Raw genomic sequence first — 15654 nt, 5'->3', positions numbered from 1 at the left:
ACATTAGATTGTTCCATTATGGGCAATGCAATTGTAAAGGTGGATGTCCCCCTTACATTCATAACCTGGGGATGCAAATGCAGTATCATGTGGTCATTCTGCTCCCCAGTCATCTTTCACAATGGGTATAACATCCATTGATTATCCTGCCTTAAACTGTTTTATTGGGACTGCAAATAGCATTTTTTTCTAATTTAATTATTCATTCCACATTTATTAGCTGGTATTCTTTTCTGAAAAAGGGTTTTCCTGCCCTTACGCTCTCCCTCCACCTTTTTGTGTTTATGCAATAATCAACTGCCAGGGTAGGCACTCAGCCCAGCAGTTAAGATGCCAGTTATAATTTTCACATCTCATGTCATGCGCAAGGGTTTGATACCCAGCTCTGGCTCCTGACTCCAGCTTCCTATTGATGCACTGCCTGGGAGGCATTGGTGACAGATTAATTGGGTCCCTACTACCCATTTGGGGGAGCTGGATCAAGTTCCCAGCTCTAGTCTCCTGGCTGTTGCAGATATCTGGGAAGTGAACTGGGGAATGGGGGCTGTGTGTGTGTGTGTGTGTGTGTATACTTCTCAAGTAAAATTTTAAAAATAATCAACTAACATCATTATTCTTTTGCATTCTGCTTGTCCCAGATTTGACCAAGGGTCCCTTCAAACTGGTTCCTGACATGTCCTTCTGACCTGATGCCATTTGCCTTTGTTTTCTGCCTTTTATTTTATCAAGTTGCCCCAGGCCCATGTCACATTTTCCCTGCACTACTTCTAAAACCAGCCATTTCTCCAGGTAGATCTGTTTCCATTTATATGCAAACGGTATTTAGAAACCAAAGTCTGAGCCCCAGGTTGCACCTAGATGACATGAGCCAATTGCATTAAATGAGCCAATATCTCTACCTTTTGCTTAAGCAATCACTTGCAAAAGAAAGAGTGATTATAAACAGGACCGGCCAAATCAGCCTTTAATGGATTTCTATAGTTTTCTCTGTGGAATGCCTACTAAAGCCAATTCTCATATCTGGTGAGCAAAAAAGAAATTTGAGATCACTAAAGATGACTAATAGACAAGTGACATTGTGGCTAGAGATATGACTGGCATTTTACACATTATTTCAGCATCAATTCTTTTTTCCTAATCTACTCACTAGAAACTTTTTGCTAGGCATTTAGATTATCAGCAGCAACTTAAAATGTGCTGTCTTCAGAACTAATTCATAAGGTGCAAGGCCAAATCTGTCTTAAATCCATCATAAACATATCATACTTTTGAACAAAATTTATAGAACTTTGCTAAACCATTTAATTAAGGCTTTCCTAGAATTTTAGTAATTAAGTTTAAATAGCTTTAGGATGTTTAAATTATTAAATCTGTCCCTGAGACAGAGGTGAAGGAAGCAGTTTGAGCTATCTGGTGATAATGGTTGCTGTTATTTCAAGACCTAGAGGACATGGGTTTGGTTTCCTGGCTCTGAGATATACAGATCTCCTGCTAGAACCAGGCTTATACCAGTTTAGGGAAGCAAGGCTAACTAGATTGACCTACAGTTAATTGTACACTTATGGGGCCACACTGTGATATAGTGTCTTAAACCACCGCCTACTACACAAGCATCGCATATGGGCGCAGTTCATGTTCCAGCTGTTACACCTTCAATCCAACTCCCTGTTAATGTGCCTGGGAAGCAGCAAAAGATGGCTCAAGGGCTTGGGCCCCGCCACCCACATGAGAGACTAAGGTGAAGCTCCTGGCTTTAGCACATTCCAGCCGTGGACATTGTGGTCATTTGAGGAATGAACCAGTGGATGGATGGAAGATCTTTCTCTGTCTCTCCCACTCTGTAACTCTGCCTTTCAAGTAAATAATTTTTTTTTTTAAATTATATACTCACAGGAAAACCTTAGTGTGCTAAATGACACACTGACCAGCTGCCATGGCAGAAAACATCAAACCATCTAAGAGCACAAAGGGGTGGGGGCCAGATACCAGGTAATCTCCACCTACTCCTCAGAAAAACCATGAATATTTCTCCTCTTCATTAGAATGCACCTCTTCTTCTTTTAAATGACCCATATAACGTTAAACACAGTTCAGAGGTGGGGCCACTCCCCTCCAAGCAGGCCCTACTCCACCTATGGATGGTGCATCTTTGCTTTCTCAATAAAATGCTTGCTCAAGCTCACTGTTCACTCTTCTACAGCTCAGTCCCAAGTTCTTTCTTGAAGCCAAGTCAAGGAAGTATGTACCAGGCAGCTTTCCCTGTCCAGTGCCATCCCTACAAGATGAGGAGTTGCCAATTAAGGATACAGAAAAAGTTTTTTTTTTTTCTTTTCTATATCTTGAGGTTTAGTGATTTACTCAAGTTTACATAACTGCATTTGCCAAAGTAATGGAATCAGGATTCAAATTCAGGCACTCTGGATACAAAGCCTATATCCTTATTTAGTATCCTATACTAATTCCATTTTTACAATGTGTAGAATTAAATGTCTGTCTTCTTATTAGGGAGACAGTGTTGGGTAGGTAGGCAAGACAAGATTAGTCAGGATATTGTCATATTAATTTGACAGAAAATCATAGTGATTTACACTAGGATAGGAGAAAGGGGAATCAAACAAACTCTAGGAGGTAACAGAAGAAATACCTGACACTGATTGAATACTGGCAAGCACTTGTGGGAGCACAGATGGGAGACTTAAGAATTACAGGTCTGTCCTGCATGGGCAGTCAGGGCATGCAACGAAAATAGCAACTCAGTAAATAAAGGCATAGGGCTACAGAAAGGGGCCACACGGTGTCACTTAATTCTCATCTTCACAAATGGAAAGTCCACAAAATCAATGGCATCTAGCCTCTCTCAGTATCTACTGACAAGCTATATATTCTAATCACAAAGTCACTGTCTTCACACACCATGCTTAGCCTCTTTGTCCCTTCAGAAAGTCACAAACAGTTTGCTTATTCCAAGTTGTAGAATGAAAATGATAGACAAGCACTCAACACAGATGGCATGAAACCTTCAAAGGATAAATCTTACACCCTCAAGGCCTAGAACATCCTAAAATCACACATCAGGCCAAAGCTCTCCAGATTAGAAAATGTTTCACAACCAGAAAGCTCTCCCAGTGGAGGAAGCGCAAGTGGCTTTGCGTGGTGCAGCCTCCGCTGGCAGCACTTCTGTGTTAGCGGTACGGATGTCACGGAGAGAGGAAGCAGGCAGAGGTCACACTGCTCATGCTCGCAGTAAAACCGACAGGCTCCCTCCCAAGCCACGTGTTCAGTTTCCTTGCTCTCTCCATGCAGAAGAGATAACTGACCTCTTCCCAGGGATATGAAGGCAAACAGGGCCACTTCTCTTTTCCTTTGTATTTGAAACAATCAACACCTCCATCTGTAAAACTGTTAGCAACCTGGGACTGGCTGTGTTCACTGAGGCCACCTAGGAGGAAAAGCCTCCCTGGCCTGCTGTGAACTGAGCTGTTTCAAGCACAACTGATAAGTGGTATCTCGTGGGCAGGTCAGCAATTCCGGACAGCCTCAGCACCGAGTAGGAAAACCAGCTTCACATCAGGTGGAGAGAGAGGGCCTCAGGGCCTCACTTTTTAGAGACACTCATTACCCCATCTGCAGGAGAGGCCGTGAGTCTGTGTGCTTGGCATAATTCAAACTGGAGCGGTCACTAACAGGCAGAGCACCCAGCAGAGACTACCACGAAGCTCCCTTCCACGCAGCACGGCACAGGAGGAGTTCCCTTCTGAGCTGACCCGATCAAGCCCCTCCCAGCACCGCTATGACCCTGACCCCTCCGCCTTTCCTCTCCAAGGGGCTCCGACCACCCTTTGCAGAACTAGTCAGGAAAAACACAGGAGGGGAATCAGGGCCAAGCTTCCTCCCTTACTAGAGCTTCCTTATCCCTGGCCCTTTCACCAAATCTTCTCCAGCCTGGCTCTCCATCCGTCTTTTCAAATTCACAGAGCTGAATCTCACCTCTCCTGGAATTGTTTTAAAGAGATGACTTTTATTCCTATGTAGAACCCACCTGTCTCTTCCCCTGTGAGCCAGGGGGTCCCTAACAGAAGAGGCTTCTTTGCCATCATGTCTTCAGATGCCTTAAGAATTCCTATAAAACAATTCCGCGGCACAGAAGCTCCAGAGCAGCGTCACCCTAGCAGTGCTGAGATTTCCGACAATGGATACCGGAACAGGAGGGAAACGGGAAAGAGCGCCTCTTGTGTTCAGTCGTGAACCCCAAGCTCCCCTGTTTTCAGCGAACTAAAAGTCAGTATTTCTGCTTGGATTATTTTTCAGGCCTCAACTCATTTTTAATTGATAAAATTTTAAAATACTTCATTAAAATATAGAAATTTCACAGCATTCATAGTTATATAAGGGTTTGTATTTAATGATACTGAAAGCGAGGAAGCCCATCAATGTAGGGCTGCGTTGTAGAAACGCACAGAGCCTCCCCTGTACAACACCTGGCCCACACTTCAAAGGGCAATAACTATCCTTGACTGTAAGGTATCTGCCTAACATTGTCCTTCAAAATAATAAAGATGCTGGAGTATAAAGACAATCTATTTCATCCTTAGATCACAAAGCCTTTTTTTTTTTTTTTTTTTTTTTTTTTAAAGACAAGAAGAGTGGACAGTGAGAGAGACAGAGAGAAAGGTCTTCCTTTTCTGTTGGTTCACCCTCCAGTGGCCGGTGCGGCCGGCACACTGCGCTGATCAGAAGCCAGGAGCCAGGTGCTTCTCCTGGTCTCCCATGGGGTGCAGGGCCCAAGCACTTGGACCATCCTCCACTGCACTCCCGGGCCACAGCAGAGAGCTGGACTGGAAGAGGAGCAACTGGGACAGAATCCGGTACCCCAACCAGGACTAGAACCCGGTGTGCCAGCGCCGCAGGTGGAGGATTAGCCTAGTGAACTGCAGCACTGGTCAACAGACTTGTTTTAAATCATCAATGAGTATGTTCTCCCTGACCTGTTATAACTAATAAAGCACCTAAAAGGCAATCTGTAGAAGTGAAATTGACACTTTGAGAATCAATGATTTGAACAGCCCCTGTCTTTATTGTTGAAGAACAGTGTTTTTTTTTTTAATATTATTTGTTGAATACTTAAAGAGTTAAACATATGTATATAAAATCAATTGAAAATAGATCTCATTAAAAAATAAGAGTGGGAACATGAGAAGGAGGAGGAAGGGGGGTTGGAGTATGAGTGGGAGGGTGGGCACGGTGAGAAGAATCATCATGTTCCTAAAGTTGTAATTATGAAGTGTATGATGCTTATAACTGTAAAGCTGTTTAGTTCTGCATACATTCCTATGGACCTACTTCTAAGGGTACAGTTTAAAATTGTCATGGAACCCCAAATCCCCTTAAGCTGGGTGGTAAAAAATATCATCTTAAGTGTTAAAGTGATCATATGAATAAGATTAAGGGTCTGGTAATAATAATAGAATTAAAAAGGAGTGAATGCTCCCACGTGGGAAGCAGTCCACACAGCAGACGTAGAATGACAATGGCTTTCAGTATTGCTCCAACTTCAGAATCAGGTCTTAAGGCCTTTCGGTTTGGCTGAAAAGCCCACTGGAGCATTTTTTTAAAGATATTTATTTATTTATCTGAAAGTCAGAGTTACACAGAGAGAAAAGAGGTAGAGAGACAGAGAGACAGAGAGACAGAGAGACAGAGAGACAGAGAGACAGAGAGAGAGAGAGAGAGATCGGTCTTCTATCCGATGGTTCACTCCCCAATTGGCCACAATGACTGGAGCTGCACCAATCCGAAGCCAGGAGCCAGGAGCTTCTTCCAGGTCTCCGACACAGGTGCAGGGAGCCAAGCACTTGGGCCAACTTCTACTGCTTTCCCAGGCCATAGCAGAGAGCTGGATTGGAAGAGGAGCAGCCGGGACTAGAACTGGCACCCATATGGGATGCCGGCACTTCAGGCCAGGGCGTTAACTTCCTGTGCCACAGTGCCAGCCCACCACAAGAGCATTTCAAGGATGGAAAGCCAAGACACTGTGGCAAAAACTGTTCTACATGAAGAATCTCGGTGGGTGAGAAACCAATGGAAAGAAGTGATCATCAAAGAAGGAGGTACTTTTCTCTGAAGGCAGGAGAGAACTTCCGCTTTGCTTATGGCTTAGTCTAAATACTGACAGAGTTTGTGGATTTGAAAGGCTTCCATAGCCTAGGCAGCTCATGTCAAGGGCCTTGTTGATCACTGATGTCATACATAAATGTTAACTGTTAAATTAACAACAGAGTCACTGTGTACTAACTTCCCATGCAGGACCTCTGAACTCAAAGAGTTGTATTATAATTATGTCTAAGGGTTTGCAAAAGCTGTATCATTCCTTGGCAACTCATGACAAGAGCCTAGGGTGATTACTGATGACATAAACAAGAGTGTCAATTTGTTAAGTCAACAACAGGAGTCACTGTGCACTTATTCCTCATTCAGGATCTATCTCTGTCCTTAATGTGCTGTACATTGTGATTTAATGCTATAACTAGTACTCAAACAGTATTTTTCACTTTGTGTTTCTATGTGGGTGCAAACTGTTGAAATCTTTACTTAATATATGCTAAACTGTTCTTCTGTATATAAAGAGAATTGAAAATGAATCTTGATGTGAATGGAAGGGGGGAGGGAGAGGGAGAGGGGAGGGTTGCCAGTGGGAGGGAAGTTATGGGGCAGGGGAGCCATTGTAATCCATAAGCTGTATTTTGAAAATTTATATTCATTAAATAAAAGTTAAAAAAAAAAAAAGCTGTATCATTCTTGGGTGCTTCTTTCAAGTTAGTTAAGTTTCTAAAAAAAAAAGTGAAATTAACTTTGAGATGCAATGACTTGAAATAGCCCTTATCTCGACTGTTAAGGAACAGGTTTTTTTTGTTTGTTTGATTTTGCTTTTTGTTTTTGTCCATGCAAATTGTTGAACTCTTTACTTAGTATAGAGTTGGTCTTCTGTGTATAAAGGTTAATAAAAATGGATCTTAGTGGAGAATGGGACTGGGAATGGGCGAGGAAGAGGAGGAGACGGGACAGTGGGTGGGAGGGCAGGTATGGTGGGAAGGATCACATTCCTAAAGCTGTACTTCTGAAATGTATGAGGTCTGTATTCCTTAAATAAAATGTTTCTTTGGGAAGAAAAATAAAAATAATCAATGACTAAACATTTTTGTAACTTATCTATAAAAAAAATTAGCAACCATCTCTTTGGAATAAGAGAACCACTCCTCAGTAGCCAGGAAACTCAGTGAAATTTAACATGAAGCTATGTTTCTGTCCCTTTACGTACATGTTTATGTGGCAATGTCTTTTTTAGTGTTACCTCAAAAGCTGCTTTTTAGAAGTTGATCATCTATTATTAGTATTTACAAGTGAAGTGAGTAAAGATGTTAAATTATTATACACCTTCAGCACAGGCAGTCTTCAGTCTGAGCCGCCTGCCTATGGTGTATGTTCAACAGTGGGTGTTCTCGAACCTTCAGGGGCCCTGGGACAGCAACCACCATAACAGACACATACACAAGTCCTCCACTTCCTTGAGCAGCTCTTGTCCTCATAGAGGGAGCACAGGAGCCTTCTACCTTGGCAGGAATTTCCAAGGCCTTCTGTCAACCCCTGAATGAGCCCCCAGACAAGTAAGAGGTTACCAAGCATATCCTTAATCCTCCTTAATGTGTTTTTAGTCTCTGTACTGAAAACTTGAAGACCTGGGATGTGCAGAGGTCAAAGTTGACTGATTTTAATGAGAAAAAGTAGCACTCAACCAAATTGCTATCCTGAACACAGCTATCTCAAAGCACACTAAAAATGCTCTTTACATTCCGAAGGCAACTTGCAAGGTTTTATTAGGTGTGCAGAAAGCGGCACAGAAGTCTATGTTGTCCTTGAGGGCAAGTCTTAATGCAACTGTCAATCCAGAGAACGTGTAAAAGTCTAATGTGTTCAAGTCTAATCTGAAAGGAAAAGAGTTGTATGCAAACTCAGACAAGATGACCTGAAAGCAGGCAATCCCACCACATGAACCTCCTGCACCTGCAAACAGTCACCTGTGGACAAAGCCCAAGAACTCCCCAGGCCTCACTGTTGCACTGCCCTCTCCAATCCTGGCCCCTCTGCTTACTCCTGCTATACACCCACCTTCTACCTCACATGTACAGCCAGGGCAGGATTTAGGCAGAAGATACAAAGGGAAAACAAAGAATGGAAGCAGAGTTAAAGCCAACATTGACTCCTTCCTCATTTAATCTGTCTTGACTCTATTCATAGATGAGGCAGCTGAGGCAGGCCAAACACTTGGCTCTAAGTCACCCAGTGAGTAACAGGCGGGGCAAGGTTCTACTCCAGGCTGTGAACCTGAACCATGAACTGTGAACCACCATGATATTCTGTAAACCAAGGGGCTGGGAGCCACAGGTTCTGTCCTTGAAGGGATGACAGTGGGTAAAGGAGAGAAACAAGTGAATACAGCATTTCAATCTTAGCGTAAGAACACTAGGTTTAGGCCAGCGCCGCGGCTCACTAGGCTAATCCTCCGCCTGCGGTGCCGGCACACGGGGTTCTAGTCCTGGTTAGGGCGCTGGATTCTGTCCCAGTTGCCCCTCTTCCAGGCCAGCTCTCTGCTGTGGCCTGGGAGTGCAGTGGAGGATGGCCCAGGTCCTTGGCCCCTGCAACTGCATGAGAGACCAGGGGAAGCACCTGGCTCCTGACTTCAGATCGGCGCGGTGTGCCGGCCGCAGCGACCATTGGAGGGTGAACCAACGGTAAAGAGGAAGACCTTTCTCTCTGTCTCTCTCTCTCACTGTCCACTCTGCCTGGAAAAATAAAAAGAACACTAGGTTTAGTGAGAGTACAAGGGAGGGACTCCCACAGAGAGGGGCACGTGCAAAGGCCTGGTCTCCTGGAAGAACAGCAGTCATTCAAGTGTAACTCAGAATTAATGTCTCCATAAGGACCAGGCAATGCCCCACCAGGGGGGCAGCCCACCACAGACAAGAGTGTGTAAATGGCTATGATCAGCAAGGGCACTAAGCACTCCCCATGGAGAAGCTCTTGAGTAGACTGAACCCAATTAACAAGACACTGCTGTTCCTTTCCATCCATGAGGACTAGGACACAATACATCATCCATGGTGGCAAAAAAGCAGCAGAGGGAAATCCAATCCCACTGTGGCACCCTGTGGTGGTGGGCGGGGAGGGTTTGTCCAGTAGCAGCAAGCAGACTGGACTGCAGGCACCTGCCACTCAGACCATAAGCCTTCCTACTGAAAGCCCGGCACAGCCTCCAGTCCCCAGGAAAACACTACAGACAGCGGAAGGTACAAGGTTGAAGGTTTCCTTTATCCTCCTTACTCCCCTAAAAATCTCAGTGGATGATTTTGCTAAGAAGGCTTCTGACCAGCAGACAGTTTCCAAAAATTCTCTTCCTGTGGCTCTTATTACCTGGCTTCGCGGAAAGTAGTTCTTTCTTCCTTCAAGTCCACCCATGCTGGAAACTGCTGTCACTTTATTTGCTCCCTATTCTTCACTCCCACAAATGCCACTGCCCCATAAACTCAGTTTCCATATTTGCCACTCACTGGGTAAGTATCTAACATAAATCCAAATTGAAAAAAACAAAATTCGTACTTGTCATGAGAAAAAGACATTAGAGAAATGAGGACTTTTTTAAAAACCACATCAACCAGATACCTGAAAGCATTATGTAACCAGATGCTCTACCAATTATGGTTTTTTTTTTTTCTATTCAAAGGCAAGAAAACAAGGAAAGTATAATTTGCCTTCCTTAAATACAAGTCATGAAGCTGAACTAGAAATAGTTGGAATATTTGTTGGTAGGTTTCCACTAGTCAAAGAAAATTCTCTCCTTAAGTTTTCCCTCAACCTCAGGCTCTGGGCTAATCCAAGCCTCAGGCCCCACCCTTGACTCATAGAGGCTGTCCCCAAACCCCCGGAGTAAACGAAACACATGCTGACTATGGGCAGGTGCTCCTCAGTGCAACTCCGGCAAGTCAGCTTCGACCCAAATGGCTTTAATCACCAACTGATTTAGCATTTTGTTCTGGCTCTAGTGAACTGCCATTGAGTATTGTTAAAAAGAGTAACATTGGCCGGCGCCGTGGCTCAACAGGCTAATCCTCCGCCTTGCTGCACCGGCACACCAGGTTCTAGTCCCGGTCAGGGCGCCAGATTCTGTCCCGGTTGCCCCTCTTCCAGGCCAGCTCTCTGCTGTGGCCCGGGAAGGCAGTGGAGGACGGCCCAAGTCCTTGGGCCCTGCACCCGCATGGGAGACCAAGAGAAGCACCTGGCTCCTGCCTTCGGATCAGCGCGGTGCGCCAGCCGCAGCGGCCATTGAACCAACAGCAAAAAGGAAGACCTTTCTCTCTGTCTCTCTCTCTCACTGTCCACTCTGCCTGTCAAAAAAAAAAAAAAAAAAAGAGTAACATCAGGCTGGCACCATGGCCCACTAGGTTAATCCTCCACCTTAAGCGCCGGCATCCCATATGGGCGTCGGTTCTAGTCCCGGTTGCTCCTCTTCCTGTCCAGCTCTCTGCTGTAGCCTGTGAAGGCAGTGGAGAATGGCCCAAGTGCTTGGGCCCCTGCTCCTGGCTCCTGGCTTTGGATCTGCACAGCTTAGGCCGTTGCGGCCATTTGGGGAGTGAACCAACATAAGGAAGACCTCTCTCTTGTCTCTCTCTGTTTGTAACTCTACCTGTCAAATAAATAAATAAATAAAAATCTAAAAAAAAAAAAAGGAGTAACATCAACAATATTCGTATAAGTAAATTTAATCTGAATTTAAATCATTGTATTAGGATTCATTATATTAGGATTACATCATTCATCACAATAATTATTCTTTGGGATGCAAATGAGCCCAATACATAAAATCAGAAGCCACTCATTCTAGCTCTTTATTACTTTTCAAGGAAATCTAAACTCCAGGATATTGTCCTTCTATCTGCATGACAAATGCTCCTGACATATATATGAAGACCCAAACTACATCCCCCACATTGAAACATTTTTCAAATCTTTTTTAAGGCACATAACTTAGTGTTTTCAGTTCAAAACTCTTGTCTACTGCTCACACAAAGCCAAGGTATAGAAGTCCCTCTTCTGAATGGTGCCGCTCTGATACTTCAACCCTTACACCAAAGCCACCCACTATTCACGGACCCGTTATCTCATGATCCTCATGTGTTTTGTTCTCCTTACCAGAACTACATATAAATAAATAAATAAATAAATAAATAAATATCTATATATGTGCATAGACATATTTTTTCTAGTTCCTTGTCCACTTTGTCAATAAGTAGGGAACATACATCATCACATTAAAAATATTAATTTAATAAAATATCAGACTGAGTTCCAACCAGTCTGTCACTTGGGTTCTATCTTTTAAAAAAATGGAGATTACAAAATTTTCACAAAATCATACTTAAGAATACCATATGAATTCCTATATATGAAGTAAAAATAAAAGGATTAAGGACTGCTTTACACTTTTGTAACATGTAAAAATTATTTTTCCCACTGGTTTCATCAATACAGAGAATTTTTTTAGAAAACATTTATTTAATAAATATAAATTTCCAAAGTACAACCTTGGGATTATAGAGGTTTTTCCCCCCATAAACACCCTCCCACCCGCAAACCAATCCATCTCCTCCCTCTCCCATCCCTTTCTTCATCACAATTCATTTTTAATTATCTTTATATACAGAAGATCAATTTGGTATATACTAAGATTTCAACAGTTTGTACCCACACAGACACACAAAGTATAAAGTACTGTTTGAGTTCTAGTTATACTGTTAATTCACATAATACAACACATTAAGGACAGAGATCCTACATGGGGAGTAAGTGCACAGTGACTCCTGTTGTTGATTTAACATTGACACTCTTATTTATGATTTCAGTAATCACTCGAGGTTCTTGTCATGAGCTGCCAAGGCTTATGGAAGCCTCTTGAGTTCACGAACTCCAACCTTAGACAAGGCCATAATCAAAGTGAAGTTCTCTTCTCCCTTCAGAGAAAGATACCTCCTTCTCTGATGGCCCGTTCTTTCCGCTGGGATCTCACTCACAGAGATCTTTCATTTAGGTCATTTTTTGCCACAATGTCTTGGCTTTCCATGCCTAAGAAACTCTCATGGGCTTTTTAGCCAGATCCAAATGCCTTAAGGGCTGATTTTGAGGCCAGAGTGCTCTTCAGGGCATTTGCCATTCTATGAGTCCGCTGTGTATCCAGCTTCCCATGTTGGATCATTCTCTCCTTTTGAATTCTATCAATCATTATTAATAGACACTGGTCTTATTTATATGATCCCTTTGACACTTAATCCTATCTTTATGATCAATTATGAACTTAAACTGATTACTTTAACTAGTAAGATGGTATTGGGGGCCGGCGCCGCGGCTCACTAGGCTAATCCTCCGCCTAGCGGCGCCGGCACACCAGGTTCTAGTCCCAGTCAGGGCGCCGGATTCTGTCCCGGTTGCCCCTCTTCCAGGCCAGCTCTCTGCTGTGGCCAGGGAGTGCAGTGGAGGATGGCCCAAGTCCTTGGGCCCTGCACCCCATGGGAGACCAGGGTAAGTACCTGGCTCCTGCCTTCGGATCAGTGCGGTGTGCCGGCCGCGGCGGCCACTGGAGGGTGAACCAATGGCAAAAGGAACCTTTCTCTCTGTCTCTCTCTCTCACTATCCACTCTGCCTGTCCAAAAAAAAAAAAAAAAAGATGGTATTGGTACCTGCCAACTTAATGGGATTTGGAGTCCCATGGGACATTTCTACCTTTACCCTTAAGGATAAGTCCGATTGAGCATGTCCCAAATTGTACATCTCCTCCCTCTCTTATTTCTACTCTTATTTTTAACAGGGATCAATTTTCAGTTGGATTTAAACTCCTAAGAATAATTGTATGTTAAATAAAGAGTTCAACGAATGGTATTAACTAGAAAAAGAGATTACTAAAAAGAATAATATAGTAAGCTGTTCCTCAACAGTCAGGACAAGGGCTGATCAAGTCATTGTTTCTCATAGTGTCAGTTTCACATCTACAAGTTTCCTTTTAGGTGCTCAAGTAGTTGTAACAGATCAGGGAGAACATATGATATTTGTCCCTTTAGGACTGGCCTATTTCACTCAGCATGATGTTTTCCAGATTCCTCCATTTGGTTGTAAATGAGTGGATTTCATTTTTTTTTTTTTTTTACCGCTGTGTAATATTCTACAGAGTACATATCCCATGATTTCTTTATCCAGTCTTCTGTTAATGGGCATTTAGGTTGATTCCATGTCTTAGCTATTGTGAATTGAGCTGCAGTAAACACTGAGGTGCAGACAGCTCTTTTATTTGCCAATTTAAATTCCCTTGGGTAAATTCTGAGGTGTGGGATGGCTGGGTCCAGTGGTGGGGCTATATTTAGGTTTCTGAGCAATCTCCAAACTGTCTTCCATAGTGGCTTTCCTAGTTTGCATTCCCACCAACAGTGGATTAGTGTGTTTTCCCCACATCCTCGCCAGCATCTGCTGTTAGTTGATTTCTGTATGTGAGCCATTCTAACCAGCGCAAGGTGAAACTTCATTGTGGTTTTGATTTGCATTTCCCTGATTGCTAGTGATCCTGAACATTTTTTACGTGTTGTCGGCTGTTTGCATTTCCTCTTTTGAAAAATGTCTATTTAGGTAGTTGGCCCATCTCTTAAGTGGCTGTTTGTTTTGTTGTTGTGGAGTTTCTTGAGCTCTTTGTAGATTCGGGTTATTACTCCTTTATCAGTTGCATAGTTTGCAAATATTTTTTTCCCATTCTGTTGGTTGCCTCTTCACTTTCCTGACTGTCTCTTTTGCAGTACAGAAACTTCTCAGTTTGATGTAATCTCAATTGTTAATTTTGGCTTTGACTGCCTGTGCTTCTGGGGTCTTTTCCAAGAAGTCTTTGCTGGTGCCTATATCTTGCAGGATTTCTCCGATGTTCTCTAATAATTTGATGGTGTTGGGTTGTAGATTTAGATCTTTAATCCATGTTGAGTGGATTTTCGTGTAAGGTAGGAGTCTTGCTTCATCCTTCTGCATGTGGAAATCCAGTTTTCCCAGCACCATTTGTTAAACAGACTGTCCTTGCTCCAGGAATTGGTTTTAGCTCCTTGATTGAATATAGGTTGGTTGTAGATGTTTGGATTGATTTCTGGTGTTTCTCTTCCGTTCCACTGGTCTATCCTTCTGTTTCTTTACCAGTACCATGCTGTTTTGATTATAACTGCCCCTACAGAGAACATTGTTATTTACTATATACCAAAATATCTCCTTATCGAAAGAGGTGATGGGGTAGTGCCTCTAAAAATTAAGTAAAACATTTCCCCCGACTGATTTCAACATCAGAATAAAAACAAGAGGCATAAGTAATCTTTCTGTAGAAATTTTCAGTGGGGAAAAAAATCTGCATACTACAAATCAGATAAGCAAAATAGCAGAACACTTAGTTTTAAACTAAGCAACATACCATTCCTCTCCCTTCACCCAAGTACAAAGAAGAAATCTCTTCTATAATGCCTTTCAGGAGGATCCTTGCACAAACTAATTAACTCTGGAACAATTCTATTCTCATGTATATCAATCATTGTTTTTCTGTGCCAAATTGCATTCCATTTTGTGCCCACATTTCTAACTTCTCTAATATTTTCACTGCACCCACACTTCTCTCCAAATTTAGCATCATCTCCAATTTTTATGTAAATAAAAACAGAATCATCTGTATTTTACAATCTAGTGATTAGAAAAGTTAACATCCCTAAATTCTACTAGCCAGTGGGAAGAAGATTTGAACTCACATCTAACTGCAAAGCCCACTCAGTGACTACACAAAATTACTTGCCACCCAGTTCCTGATGGCAAAGCTAGTATTTTTCCTCCTAGTCTTTCCTAAACCTAGACTTCCCAGGTCTTCCCCTCCTAGTCTTGCTCCCCTATGTATGCACTGTGTGCACGTGTGTGTGTGTGTGTGTGTGTACCCATTTAAATTTACCTAACACATTTCAAAGGATTTTAAAAAAAATTTTACCATTCTGTGTTAGGTCTAAAAAGACTGTTACACTAAATGAGATAATCGAGGAAAAATCTAAATTTCAGTAATACAGTTAATTTTATTAAGCACTGAGTGCCCAGTCCATGTTATGATACCATGTTAGGTACAGGCTGAGTTCAAGGCTAAATGCCAAAGATACAAAGAGATGATAAACAGGTCCCTTCTCCCAGGAAGTTGATGGTCCAAGAAACAGCACAAAACTTGAAGGAAGTGGACAAATAAAAGCATCTTTACTATTCTATTCACTGTCTTGTAGATTTCTTATCCCTGAATTATATATATCTACATCTATATATAAAATACCTTTTTTCTCTCCCTTCTTTCATTTCTTCAGTTTTAATCTTTGCTATTTGAATTTAGGCTATATTTAAGATAACCACTTACCTTATACAAGGAAAAATAGAACAAATGAATTACAGAATCAATAGAGGACAGCCTATTCTATGTTTGTACATAAAGACTATAATACATGCACTAAGTCAATAGGCATTCATTAAAAATGACAGACATTCCATAATGTCTCCTGAGAGTATTTTCCC

General features: G+C 42.4%; 1 protein-coding gene across 1 annotated transcript in view; it reads right to left on the bottom strand.

Annotated features, from left to right (window-relative positions):
- VAV3 (vav guanine nucleotide exchange factor 3) overlaps positions 1–15654 on the bottom strand; it is a 411833-nt gene that overhangs the window by 312677 nt on the left and 83502 nt on the right. The gene's annotated exons all lie outside the window — the stretch shown is intronic.

This window comes from Oryctolagus cuniculus, chromosome 7 (assembly GCF_964237555.1).
Source record: "Oryctolagus cuniculus chromosome 7, mOryCun1.1, whole genome shotgun sequence".
Classification (NCBI taxonomy): domain Eukaryota; kingdom Metazoa; phylum Chordata; class Mammalia; order Lagomorpha; family Leporidae; genus Oryctolagus; species Oryctolagus cuniculus.
Note: the sequence above shows the minus strand (reverse complement) of the source record. Positions and strands in the feature narration are given on the sequence as shown.